This window comes from Mustela erminea, chromosome 3 (genome assembly GCF_009829155.1).
Source record: "Mustela erminea isolate mMusErm1 chromosome 3, mMusErm1.Pri, whole genome shotgun sequence".
Classification (NCBI taxonomy): domain Eukaryota; kingdom Metazoa; phylum Chordata; class Mammalia; order Carnivora; family Mustelidae; genus Mustela; species Mustela erminea.
The window spans coordinates 52,647,477-52,660,406 of NC_045616.1; positions in this window are offsets into that span (position 1 = coordinate 52,647,477).

Sequence of the window (12,930 nt, forward strand, 5' to 3'; positions counted from 1 at the left end):
GAGAAGCAGGCTCCCCACTGAGCAAAGAGCCTGATACGGGGCTCAATCCCAGGAACCTGGGATCATGACCTGAGCCAAAGACAGACACTTAACGACTGAACCACCCAGAGTGTACCTATCACAAAATTTTTTTGAAGTTTGCTTGAATAATGATCCAGACAAAATCCTGTGGTAAGTAGGTTCCAAAGTGGCACCCAGTGACTCCTACTCCCTAGTATTCACACCCTTGCATAATTCCCTCTCACAGTGTATCTTGGTTTGTATGTGTGATCAAGTTGGTCACCTATCTGTTTGATGATATGTCATCTTTGAGGCTAGATCAAAAGAGATGTAAAAGCCATGGTAGCCTCTGCCCCTCTCTCTTGAATAACTTGCATTAGGGGAAGCCAGACAGCTCTTTGGTGTGCTGAGGAACTAAAGTATTATGCCCAGCAGCCAGTAAGGAATCTTGGCAATAGCCCCAGGAGTAAGCCATCTTGGAATTGAATCCTCTAGCACCAGTTAAATCATCAGATGATTGTAGCCAGCTGACAGCTTGATCGGTACTTCACAAGACACCCTGAGCTAGAACCATTCAGCTAAGCAGCTTCTGGATTTCTGACCCTCAGGCACTGCATAAAATAGGAAATGTCTCTGTTGCTTTAAATATTGAGTTTTGAGGTCGTTTTTATAAAACAAAAAGAGTTAAGATTTTGGTATCTGGAAATGGGGTACTGCCATAACAAATGGAAGAGTGTCTTTGAAAGTGGCAGTCAGCAGAAAAGTGGAAGGACTTGGAGGACGGTATTAGTGAAAGCTTGAAAAGCCTTGAAGAAATTTGTTTATAGATGCTTGATAACTTTGAGGAGGTGGCAGATGAGGTCTTGCCAGATTAGTAGAAAAGTGTTATTGAAAATTGGAGGAAGGTGGCAGAAAGTTTAGCAAATTTGTCAGCTGAAGTTATATATAAGATAGAAAACACTCCTAATTTCCAACCAGAATGTTAAAGATGTCACCTGGTTTCTTCTCACTGCCTACTGTAAAAATGAGAGGCAGGAGATAAGTTAAAGGAAGGACTGGTAAACAAGGAGCCAGAACTTGCAGAGTTGAAGATTCCCAACTCTCCAGGTGATGAATGATGTTAAAATTAGAAAATGGCTCTGAACAAAGAACAAATCCAGGGACTAACAGGATAGTATGAAGTTGAGGGTGTAGTTAGTAAATCCCTTTAGACCTCAGAAAAATCTAACATGGCACCTCAGAATAATTTCATACAGACAAAAAGGGTGTGCCTCCCAGAACCTCTCAATCAGATTACGGGACTTCTAAATTCAAGGGTGTGGTGCATCTTCCCAAGGTAGATGAGTGTTTAAATGGAAGAGAAGTATGGCTGTTGCTTTGTCTAATGGCATGAACTCAACTAGAATTCACATGAACTCAACTAGAATTCACAGGAAACCACAAAGTTTATAAGAGAATTATAATAGCAGAATATACTTTTTTCGGGCACCTGGGTGGCTCAGTTGGTTAAGCGACTGCCTTCGACTCGGGTCATGATCCTGGGATCGAGTCCCACATCGGGCTCCCTGCTTAACAAGGAGTCTGCTTCTCCCGTTGACCTCTCTCCTCTCATGCTCTCTCTCTCTCTCATTCTCTGTCTCTCTCAAATAATAAATAAATAAAATCTTAAAAAAAAAAAGAATATACTTTTTTTTTTTTAAAGATTTTTATTTATTTGACAGACAGATCACAAGTAGGCAGAGAGGCAGGCAGAGAGAGAGAGGAGGAGGAGGCAGGCTCCCTGCTGAGCAGAGAGCCCAATGTGAGGCTCGAACCCAGGACCCCAGGATCATGACCTGAGCCGAAGGCAGAGGCTTTAACCACTGAGCAACCCAGGCACCCCAAGAATATACTTTTTTTAAAAGAGACATTTTAAAGAGAATTATATTACCAGGCTGTTTTCCAGCCTGTACCGGAAGGAACAGAGTATCAAATGAAATGAGGTTTTCGGACATCCAATTTTCTATAGGCAAAAAGCAAGCAGTGGGTGTTGTGGAGGGCATGTATTGCATGAAGCAGTTGGTGTGGTGCATAAACAGTGAATTTTGGGACACTGAAAAAAAATTAAATAAAAAACAAAGAAAGACTATTATAGAGTTATAAACATGGACACCAAAGAATAACTCAGTGTGTGGATCCAAAAGACCAGAAGGCAGAGTGAAGAGTCATGGAAAATTACTCTCAGGTCTTGAGTCTTTATCAAGGAACTACCAACCAGCCTGTTGCCAGGTGGATTTAGTAATTTCTGTCAACCTGTGTGCTCATTTCCCTCCTTTTGAATACACATGTCTATAGTATAGGAGAGTAGTTATCCTACCCATTTTCCATTACATATGTGGAGACAGATATTGTGTCTTTAGTTTACAGGTCTTCAGAGCAAGAGGAACTCCATTTAAGGAGCTTTGCTTAAGGAATTATACATGAAAAACCTAATCCACACCTGAACTTGATTTATATTTCTAAGCTTTGAGTTAGAGCTATAATGGGTTGAGAGTTTTAAGGGGTTCTGAGATAGGATGAGTATATTTTGAATATTGGAAGAATGAATCTTTGGAGCCCAGACTGTGGTAGTTTCCCTCCACATTGCATCAGGAATCACCTGTGGAATTAAGGAGAAGTAATGGGATATCATTTTGATGGCTTTGTCTTCCTCTGTCCTTTTCTCAGTCACTTGGTCTGGGAAAAGCCAGGTGCCATGTTGTGAAGACACTTAGGCAGCCCTGTGAGTGAGCCATCTTGGAAGTGGATCTATCACCAGTCAAGCCTTCAGAAGACTGCAGCTCAGCCGACAGCTTGACGGCAAACACAGGAGAAACTCTGGGCCAGAATACCTAGCTAAGCCATTTCTGGATTCCTGACCCTTAGAAACTATGAGAGAAGTATTTTCAGTTTTAAGCTATTAAGTTTTGGGATAATTTGTTGTATAGCAGTAGATAACTAATGGAAGTTCACATATTGCTTTATATGTGTTATTTTATTTTTAATTAATTAATTTATTTTAAGTAAGCTCTGTGCCCAACATGGTGCCTAAACTCATGACCCTGAGATCAAAAGTCATATGCTCTACCAACTGACCCAGCCAAGTGCCCCACTTTATATGTCTTTTATTTTTTTTCTTTTATTTTACTTTTAATTATGCTCCACACCCAAAATGGGGCTTGACTCATGACTCTGAGATTGAAGAGTCATGTGCTATCCTGACTAAGCCAATCAGGCACCACTTTATATGTCTTTTATTTATTTATTTTTTTAAAAGATTTATTTATTTGAGAAAGAGAGAGAGCACATGTGTGCAGACAATCGGGGAGGGGCAGAAGAAGAGAGAGAGTCTCATGCAGACTCCTCAATGAGTGCAGAGCCTGAAGTGGGGTTCAATCTAACAACCCTGAGACCACAACTTGAGCTGAAACCAAGAGTCGGTGGCTCAACTGAGTTACCCAGGCACCCCTATTTGTCTTTTAAATAAGTCTCTTTTAATCTATCACTTTCTCTATCCTCCCTCTCTGGCAACATATGTGTTAAAGTTAATTTGTCCCATGATTTTCCATAGATTGAATTTTCCTGGTGTTTAACATGGTCTCTGTATTTTTCAGTACTGGGTTCAATTTTTTTGTCAAGACTTTTTAGTAGGTGATGATGTGTTTTTCCATTCAGAGGCATAGAAAAGCTTCCTTGTCCATCATGTTAGTAGCTGTTGATGTACAATGAATAAATCTATTTATTCACTAGGAATCTCAAAATGGCAACTTTCTAATTCTATCCTTCTATTTTCATTATACATGTATTTAGAGAAACTTAACCTCATTTATTATTTGGTTACCTGTAGTACAGTGCACATAAAAAAGGCAGGACAAATGCTTGATTAATTTTATAATATATACTTTTTTATTGGTTTTCAAAATAATGAGTTGATTCCAGAGCATCCCCCAGTGTTGACCAAGTAGATTATTTTTGTTAGTCTTACTATTATTATAAACTAATGGATTTAAACACCACTGATAATCTGATATGTTCCAATACACTGCTTTCGTATGTTCCAACCTGTGCTCAGGGAGATATCAGAATTTCTATAAACCTGTATGTCCTGACTGACAGTAAAGTTGGCCTACCTTTGGGCAGTGGGATGACTCTCAGTAATCTCCTGAATCCATTTGACATGATTCTAGGATAACTTGCTTGCTATCTTGCAAAACAAAATGTTCCAGGCTCATCTTCTACATTTCCTGTACCTAACTGAAATCAACTGCTACTCCAAGAGCTTTTAGTGTCTTTTAAACATGGGTTTTTAATACATTTGAATATAATTCTTTTTTCTTTATTGAGTTTGCATTTCCCTACCATAAGACCATAAAGATAATCTTGCTATCTTATCTTTTGAAGGTTTAATAGGTTTTCCTTTCACATTTAAATTTTAATTCACCTTGAACTGATTTTTCTGCATGGTGTTAAAATAGGGAGCTCCAATTTCATTTTCTTCCATATAGAATATCCGGTACCATTTATTGAATTGCTCTTGCTTTTCCTGCTGGCCTGCAATGCCATTTCTCTCTTAAACCAAGGTTCCTTATAAGAGTACATCTCTTTCTAGAGTTGTATTCCAGTATAAATCATTTTTTCCATCCCTAAGACAGTATCATACTATCCTTATTACTGTAGTTTCAACAAATTTATTGAGATGTAATTCACATACCATATAGCTCACCCATTTAAAGTGTTAAGATGGGATGTTTTTTAGGATATTCACTGATATAAGCAACAATTGCCATAGTTAATTTTGGAACATTTTCATCACCTCAAAAAGCAATCCCATTTCCTTTAGCTATTACTACCCTGTGCTCCCATCTCCCTAAATCTCACCATCCCTAAGCAATTACTAGTATACTGTCTCTATAGATTTCCTATTACAGAAAGGTTATATGAATGGAATCATATAATATAGTCTTCTGTGATTGGCTTCTTTCATTTAGGATACTATTTGCAAACTTCATCCATGTTATAGCAGGTATCACTACTTCATTTCTTTTCTATAGCCAAATAATATTCCACTGTATGGATATACCACATTTTGTTTATCTTTTGGTAAGCTGATAGACATTTGTGTCATTTCCACCTTTTGGCTATTATGAATATCTAACTAGTATAATTTTGTAATTCTTACTATCTGACAAGTTAACTCTTTCCATCTTAAATCTGCTTCTGGAGTACCTCGAAATTCTTGATCCTTTGTGCTTTCATAGAAACTTCAGAATTAGCTTGTCAAGTTTCTGGAAAAACTCAGCTGGGATTTTGAATGCAATTGCTTTCATTGTAGGGGAAATTTGTTGTCTTAACTCTAGAGTGTCTAAATCCTTGAACATGGTATATTTTTCTTATTAGACATTCTTTGATGTCTTTTAATGTTTTGTGGGGGTTTTTTTCCCTTGAAGGAAAAAGATTTAAAATCATAAACGTACTCCTATGTAATTCATATTTTCAAAATAACATGGTAAATGGTATCGTTTAAAATATCATTTTCTAATAGTTCACTCTGCTGAAGAGAAATGCAATTCACTTTTGAATATTAACATTATATCCAGAATCATTATAAAGTCTTATTTTAAAATTTATCAGTAAATTGTTTCTTCATTTTCAATCTTTTTATCTTTTTGTTTTTACTGTCATACAATGTTGGCTGGAATCTCCAATATGGTACCTGTCCCTGATTCTAAGGGACTGTTTCAAAAATTTCAGTTAAATATGTTGGTTGTAGGTTTTATTCTAATTTGGCAAAAGGTTTTATCCATGGCTATGTTAATTTTTTCAAAGTCTTTTTCTGGGCAATGTTTTCTTTTTGCAAAATTTCTACTGATTCAGTCTCTTACATAGTAATCAGACCATTCATATTTTCTATTTCTTCTTAAATAATTTTTGAAATATTACATTTTTCTGGAAACCCTCTAGTTCAGTTATATTTTCCCATTTGTTGTAATAAAATTGTTCATGACATCTCCTCAATCTCGACAGAATTTGTAATAATGTCCCCATTTTCATTTCTAATATTCTTTGTGTCTACTTTCTTTCTTGGGTCATCTTGTGGAAAATTTATCAATATTATTATTAAAAGGTAAAACTTTGGGGCACCTGGGTGGCGCAGTGGGCTAAAACCTCTGCCTTCAGCTCAGGTCATGATCCCAGGGTCCTGGGATCGAGCCTCACCTCGGGCTCTCTGCTCAGCGGGGAGCCTGCTTCCCCCCACCCCTCTCTGCCTGCCTCTCTGCCTACTTGTGATCTCTGTCTGTCAAATAAATAAATAAATAAATAAATATTTTTTTAAAAGGTAAAACTTCTGACTTTTTGCCTCTCTGTATTGAATATTTGCTTTTTTGTTTTATTCATTGATTTAATCTCCATTACCCTTTTCCTAATCCCTCAGGTTTAGGACAGATTATCAGATCTAGAATTTTCAGTCTTCCTTAATTTAATATTTGAAGTTTTCAATTTCCTTATAAGTACTGTTTTAGCTATTCTGTAGGTGTTAGTTTGTAGTATTTCTGTCATTGTCCAGTTCTGAATATGCATTTTCTATTTTTCATTAAGAATTCTATTTTAATTTGATCCAGCATATGAGAATGAATTTATTTTCCAAATATATGAGTTTTCTTAGATTTCTGCAAAATTAGTTATACTGTGTTTAGAAAATGTGATCTAATAATACCAATTGTTTTAATTTTTTTTTTTTTTAAGATTTTACTTATTCATTTGACAGAGAGATCACAAGTCAACAGAGAGGCAGGCAGAGAGAGGGAGAAGCAGGCTTCCCGCTGAGCAGATAGCCCAACATGGGGCTCGATCCCAGGACCCTGAGATTATGACCTGAGCTGAAAGCAGGGGCTTAACCCACTGAGCCACCCAGGCACCCCTTACTTTTTTTTTTTTTTTAAGATTTTATTTATTTGGAAGAGAGAGACACAGAGAGAGAGGGAACAGAAGCATAGGGTGTGGGAGAGGGAGAAGCAGGCTTCCCACAGAGCAGGGAGTCTGATGCAGGGCTTGATTCCAGAACCCTGAAATCAGGACCTGAGCCAAAGGCAGATATGACTGAGCCACCCAGGCGGCCCCAATTCTTTTAAAGTTTAAACGATTCTTTTATGATTAAATTTCATAAATAGTTCATGTGCACTTAAAATATTTTTTTATTTCTATTTTTTGTAACGATGTACTTGGTAATTTAGAATAGTCCTTCTTCTGTAAACAACTAGAAAAGCTGGACAAAATATAAAACAAACATTTGACAGCATTAGAGAGCTAATGAAACAGGGGTAAATCTAGAAGAAAAAAAGAGTTGTTGAATCCAACATTCATGATAGCTTTTCCTCTGAGGTATCTGCTGATTCCTGAGAAGATGATCAAGAAACCTGAATAGAGCTTCTGTCTAAATCATGGAGTTACTAAGACAGAAATTGTAGTTCAGGACCTGCTCTGCTAAACTCTACAGGCTTCAGGTTGAGACCCCAAAGATCTATACCCTGGCAAAAAGTATGAACTAGAAGTAGACCTGCTCAGAGTCCAATCATCTCAATCACTGACTTGATTAAATTGATTTTAGCTTACTAGTGCCCAAAACTTCTGCCAAGAAACATAAATCCTTTCTGCAGAAAATATAATTTTAGACCTAAAAGTATAATTTCTTCCCATACTAGTTCTAGTATTCAATCAATAATAACACCATAACTGAACAAAATGTTATAAATAAAAATAAACATAAATAAATTAAAAAATAACATAAGTAATACAAATAAAAAATATGAGTAACAGAGGCACCTGGCTCACTCAATCAGAAGAGCATGTGATTCTTGTTCTTGGGGTCATAAGTCTGAGACCCATGTTGGGTGTAGAGATTACTTAAATAATTAAACTTAAAAAAAAATATGGAACATATAACTAGATGAGACAATATTATAAACAACCACAACAAGAAACAAAGGAGCTTCAGATAGTAGCAGACCCTATAGTTAACATACAGAAGTTTTAAAATAATTATGCTTAATGTGTTTGAGAAAATAAAAGATCAGATTGAGACAGATAACTGCTAGACAACAGGAAGCCATAAAATGGAAACCAACAGAAATGCCCAAACTGACAACAACCAAAAAAGTAGTAACTGAAATAAATGAGTCAACAGATAGGTTTAATAGTAGTTTAGAGACTATTCAAAGGGAAACAGTGAACTCAAAAAAAGGGAAGAATTATCCAGAATGAACCATGAGGAACAAATGAATGGATACATAAGGGATAATGTGAAATGATCTAACATACATTTAAGTGGAGTACCAGAAGGAGAGGAGAAGGGAGAAGAATGGGGGGAGAAGCAGTACCTAAGAGCTGGGAATTTTCCAAAACAGAGTAAGAACATCATATCCCAGATTCAACAAACATTACAAACCTCAAAAAAAAAGAAAACCAAGAAAACCTAAAACATTTAGTTATATCATAATTCAGTAAAAATGTTCTTTGAAAACAAGGGTAAAATAAGTAGTTTCAGGATACAAAAACTGAATTTATCACCAGCAGACATTACAAAAAGAAATAATGAAGTATGTTCTTCAGGAAGAAGAAATAAGACCCCAAGAAGAAGCTCAGAAACTCAAGGAGTCATAAAGCACAAGAGACAATGGTAAATGGTTGAGTAAATATAAATGCACAGTACTTGTAGAAAAATGATGCCTTGAGGAATTTAAGACATTAAGTAAGAGGTTAAGTATACACTATGTATATAACATGAGGTGGGGTAGTAAATGAAGTTGATGTGTTTTCAGGTTGTTATATCATCCAGGAAGAGGTTCAATACAAACTACTAAAATGATATTTAGCTCTCAAGCTGGGAGAAATAGAATAGGTAAAAATTAATCTAAAAGAATGGAAAAAAGGGCAAAATCAACATAGGAGAGATAGGACAAATAAAGAGCAAATCATATCTTAATAGATTCAAATCTAGTCATATTAGTAACTGTGTTATATGTAAGTGGATTAAATACTTCAATTAAATAATATTATCAAAGTAGATTTTAAAAAAATATATTGTTTTATCCCACTCCTCAGGTTAAAATGACTTTTTCATCACACTCAGAATAAAATCCAAATACTTTCCTGGTTTTCAGTGCTAATATAACTTAGCTCTTTCATATCCCGCTAAACTTATTCTTTTCTTAGTCACCATGCTCCAAATAGGTAGGCTTCTTTGGTTCTTGAAATATTCCAAATTAGTTCAAGCCTTACGATTTTGCATTATGGTCCCCTCTGCAAGCATGAGCAAGGGAGCAGGAGGGGCAAGGGAAGAAGCAGGATCCCCAATGAGCAGGGAGCCAAACTTGGGACTCCATCCCAGGACTCTGGGATCATGAGCTGAGCAGAAGGGAGATGCTTAACCAATGAGTCACCCATGCATCCCTATGTCTGTTCTATTTGCCATTATTTCCCCAAGTCTAGAACAGTGACTGGGACACAATAGGTAATTAATAAATATTTAATGAATAAGAAGTTAATTTAGGTTTTAAACAGTTATTTTCTTATGAGTTTGCTTGCTTATTGCTCTTGGTGGTGGTTCAAAAATTTTCCTAGTAGCAAAGGTATCAAACGATACCAGGATCACATTTATGTAAGTTAGTGATCCTTGAAAATGTGCATTGTATAATTTGTGTACAATTTGCAGTAGTTATTCTAATTAACTAGGTATGTGATATGCTCCTAGCTTTAATTATGGTAATATATAAATAAAGAAAAGTTTCAGAGGAAGACTACTGAATTAATTAGAAGGTTGTGGGCGCCTGGGGGGCTCAGTTGTTAAGTGTCTGCCTTCAGTTCAGGTCATGATCTCAAGGTCCTGGGATTGCGCTCTGAGTCGGGCTCCCTGCTCAGTGGGAAGCCTCCTTCTCCCACTCCCCCTGCTTGTGTTCCCTCTCTCGCTGTGTCTCTCTCTGTCAAATAAATAAATAAAATCTTAAAAAAAAATTATTAGAGGTTGCAACGTACTTCTGAAGAGCTTTATCTGTTTTGTTATTCCCAAATTAGTAAAATGAGAATTAAAGGGAGGTTACAAAGCATAATTTTGGGAAAGAAAGAAAAGAAGCTCCTTTCATCCATTGTTAAATAAAATAAAAATTTTAAATTACCCCTTTATGGGAAGGTTTAGAAGGTAATTCTAGGAGTGGTGATTGATATATTTGGTTACTTCCTTTTTTACTCTTTATGTCTAGGATTTTTCTTTTTCCCACATCAAAGCAATCACACTGCTTACAATTTTGTAGCCTGCTCTTTTAGGTTGGAAAATAAACTTTTCCCGTTAGAAAGACTAATTACTTTTAAAAAGTAGCTAAGTAATATTTCAATAAGTATACATGATAGAATTTGACCAATCTCTAATTGCTAACAATTGTTTCTAATTTTTTACCATTATAAGTATCGCTATAACTAACGTTTTTGTCCATAAAACATTTTAAGAGCAATGTAACTGAAGTGATTTTGTCCACAACATTTATTTAAATGGTATTTCTTAGGGAAAGGAGGTGTTCAACGCAAACGCAAAAAGAAGGTTCCACTTTATAGGCAGTTGTGTCCAGTTAGGAAAATAATATATGTTTGGGCAAAATTACAAAGGCCATATAAGCACATAATAATCATATTTATTAAAGAAAAGAAAAAGTAATAGAAAGTTCTCAGAAGGGAAGTTTATCAGGAAAAGATTTTGCAAAGAATATAGAACTGGCCTTTGAAACAGTGATAGGTGTTAATGGTTGAAAGTGTTCCAGGTCAGTGTGGGTGTTGAAGCAGGACTTTTTGCTGGTGTTCTTAAGTATTTGATAACAGTTCTCACTTAGGAAACTGCAACTCAAAACAAAGCCCTAATAAGCAACTAGCACTTTTATCGAAGTTATCAAAGATTGGACTTCTGATTCCCTTGCAAGACTACTTAATTTCTAAAAATAAAAAATTAAAAAAAAAAAGACTACTTAATTTCTTGCTAATCTCCATTGTGCACATATTTTATTCCCTTTCATAATTTTCTTCTTTCTTTGAATCTCTTAAGACTCATCTACTTTAAGGAATGAAAATAGGTAAATCCCTCAACTTCAATATATGTAAACAATACAAAACATTATAATTATTCTGTGGGATAGAAAAGACTGGGAGGTGCTGCCTTTAAACATATATGGTATGCATTTTAATCTTTAAAAAATGTTCCTTGGGGCGCCTGGGTGGCTCAGTGGGTTAAGCTGCTGCCTTCGGCTCAGGTCATGATCTCAGGGTCCTGGGATCGAGTCCCACATCGGGCTCTCTGCTCAGCGGGGAGCCTGCTTCCCTCTCTCTCTCTCTCTGCCTGCCTCTCTGTCTACTTGTGATTTCTCTCTGTCAAATAAATAAATAAAATCTTTAAAAAAAAAAATAAAATAAATAAAAAATGTTCCTTGTAACAGATTTTTTCACCTTGTAACAGAAACTGGAATATTAAAGGATATTAACCAAGGGTTATTTATCAACTTATCAAATACCTAATAAGGAACACAGAACCCCATGATCTATTAAAAATGATAAGCAGATAACGAATACTGACTGTGATTTCCTTTCATGGTTTTACTCTGGCAGGAAAAGATTCCATCCTGATAATAATTCCAGTCTTACTGTCACATAGAAGGAGATGCTTTGTGAACCTCAATGAGGCTGCCAGGTTTAGGACGGATGTAAGAACCAAAGTGTCAGAAATGAAAGAGTAAGACTTCACAGAATGCGTTGTCACTGACAGACTGATAGCCAGTTTCCTTCTTCACCTTTTCTTCCTCAAGGATAGCAGCTGCTTCCCACAGATACACAAGCAGAACGACTCTAATCCTCTCTACCACACTTAGCATCTGCAGATGCCCTGGGGCATGTCTATTTACAACGTTGTCCCTATACAGCAGAGGTAGAACCCTCAGGGAAGTTCTGGATTGATTCTCAGCAGGTCTGTTTCACAAACTATTTCCCAGCCCCAATCCCACCTCCAGCTGTTTTCAATGTTAGTACTTACAATTCTTCTATCTTGTCCGCCACATTATTCATCTCCCCCCAAAGGAGAATTCAAAGTAAAAACAATTCATAACTCAGTCTCTAGCGCCCCTTTTTAATACAAAGCAATTGCCCTGTGCATGCTGCTTCTGGATGGCTAAGAAGTGATTCCAAGGGTCTTCCAACCATTTATAGACTGGAGGTCAGGCTCTCCAGGTACTTTGACAAGGAGGGTGAACCAACAACCAAAAGCCACCCCTGCCTGCTCAAACTTCTTAACCTCTTGTCAAGCGTCCTAGTTTAGCTCCCCAATTCCAGCTTTATGACAAAACTAAACAGTGGCAAAAAGAGGTCTTATAAATGAAATTGTAGATACAGTCACGTCTTAAGCAAGGGCCCCCAAGTTGTGAGACTAATTTCTGGGTTAAAGGTGTTCTGTATGTCCACTTCAACCCTGCTTCCAGTATTGTGACTTACAGCCAAATAAGAAGGCACAGAGTGGAAGGGTACAAATCTTGGGAAAACAACAACACAAATTTAAGAGGTACATGGGAATTTCGTGTGTGTGTGTGTGTGTGTGTGTGTGTGTGTATGTGTATCCACACCACTAAAGTGAAACTCCCATGCGTATGTGTGTATGTGCATATATATATACTTTATAAATAAAAGGAAACCACCCATATTGGAAGGTATTTCAAAATAGGCAGAATTCTCTCTCTGGTTACTCTGGTCTTGGTAGATGTTCTTCTGGCTTCCACTGGTATATATGAACGGTGAAGAAACGTCTCAGGATCAAATTCCACTGCCGTAAGGGGAGGGCTGCAGGACGCACTAAAGCAGGTGAAGGAGACGACAGAGGGACAGAGAGGTCTG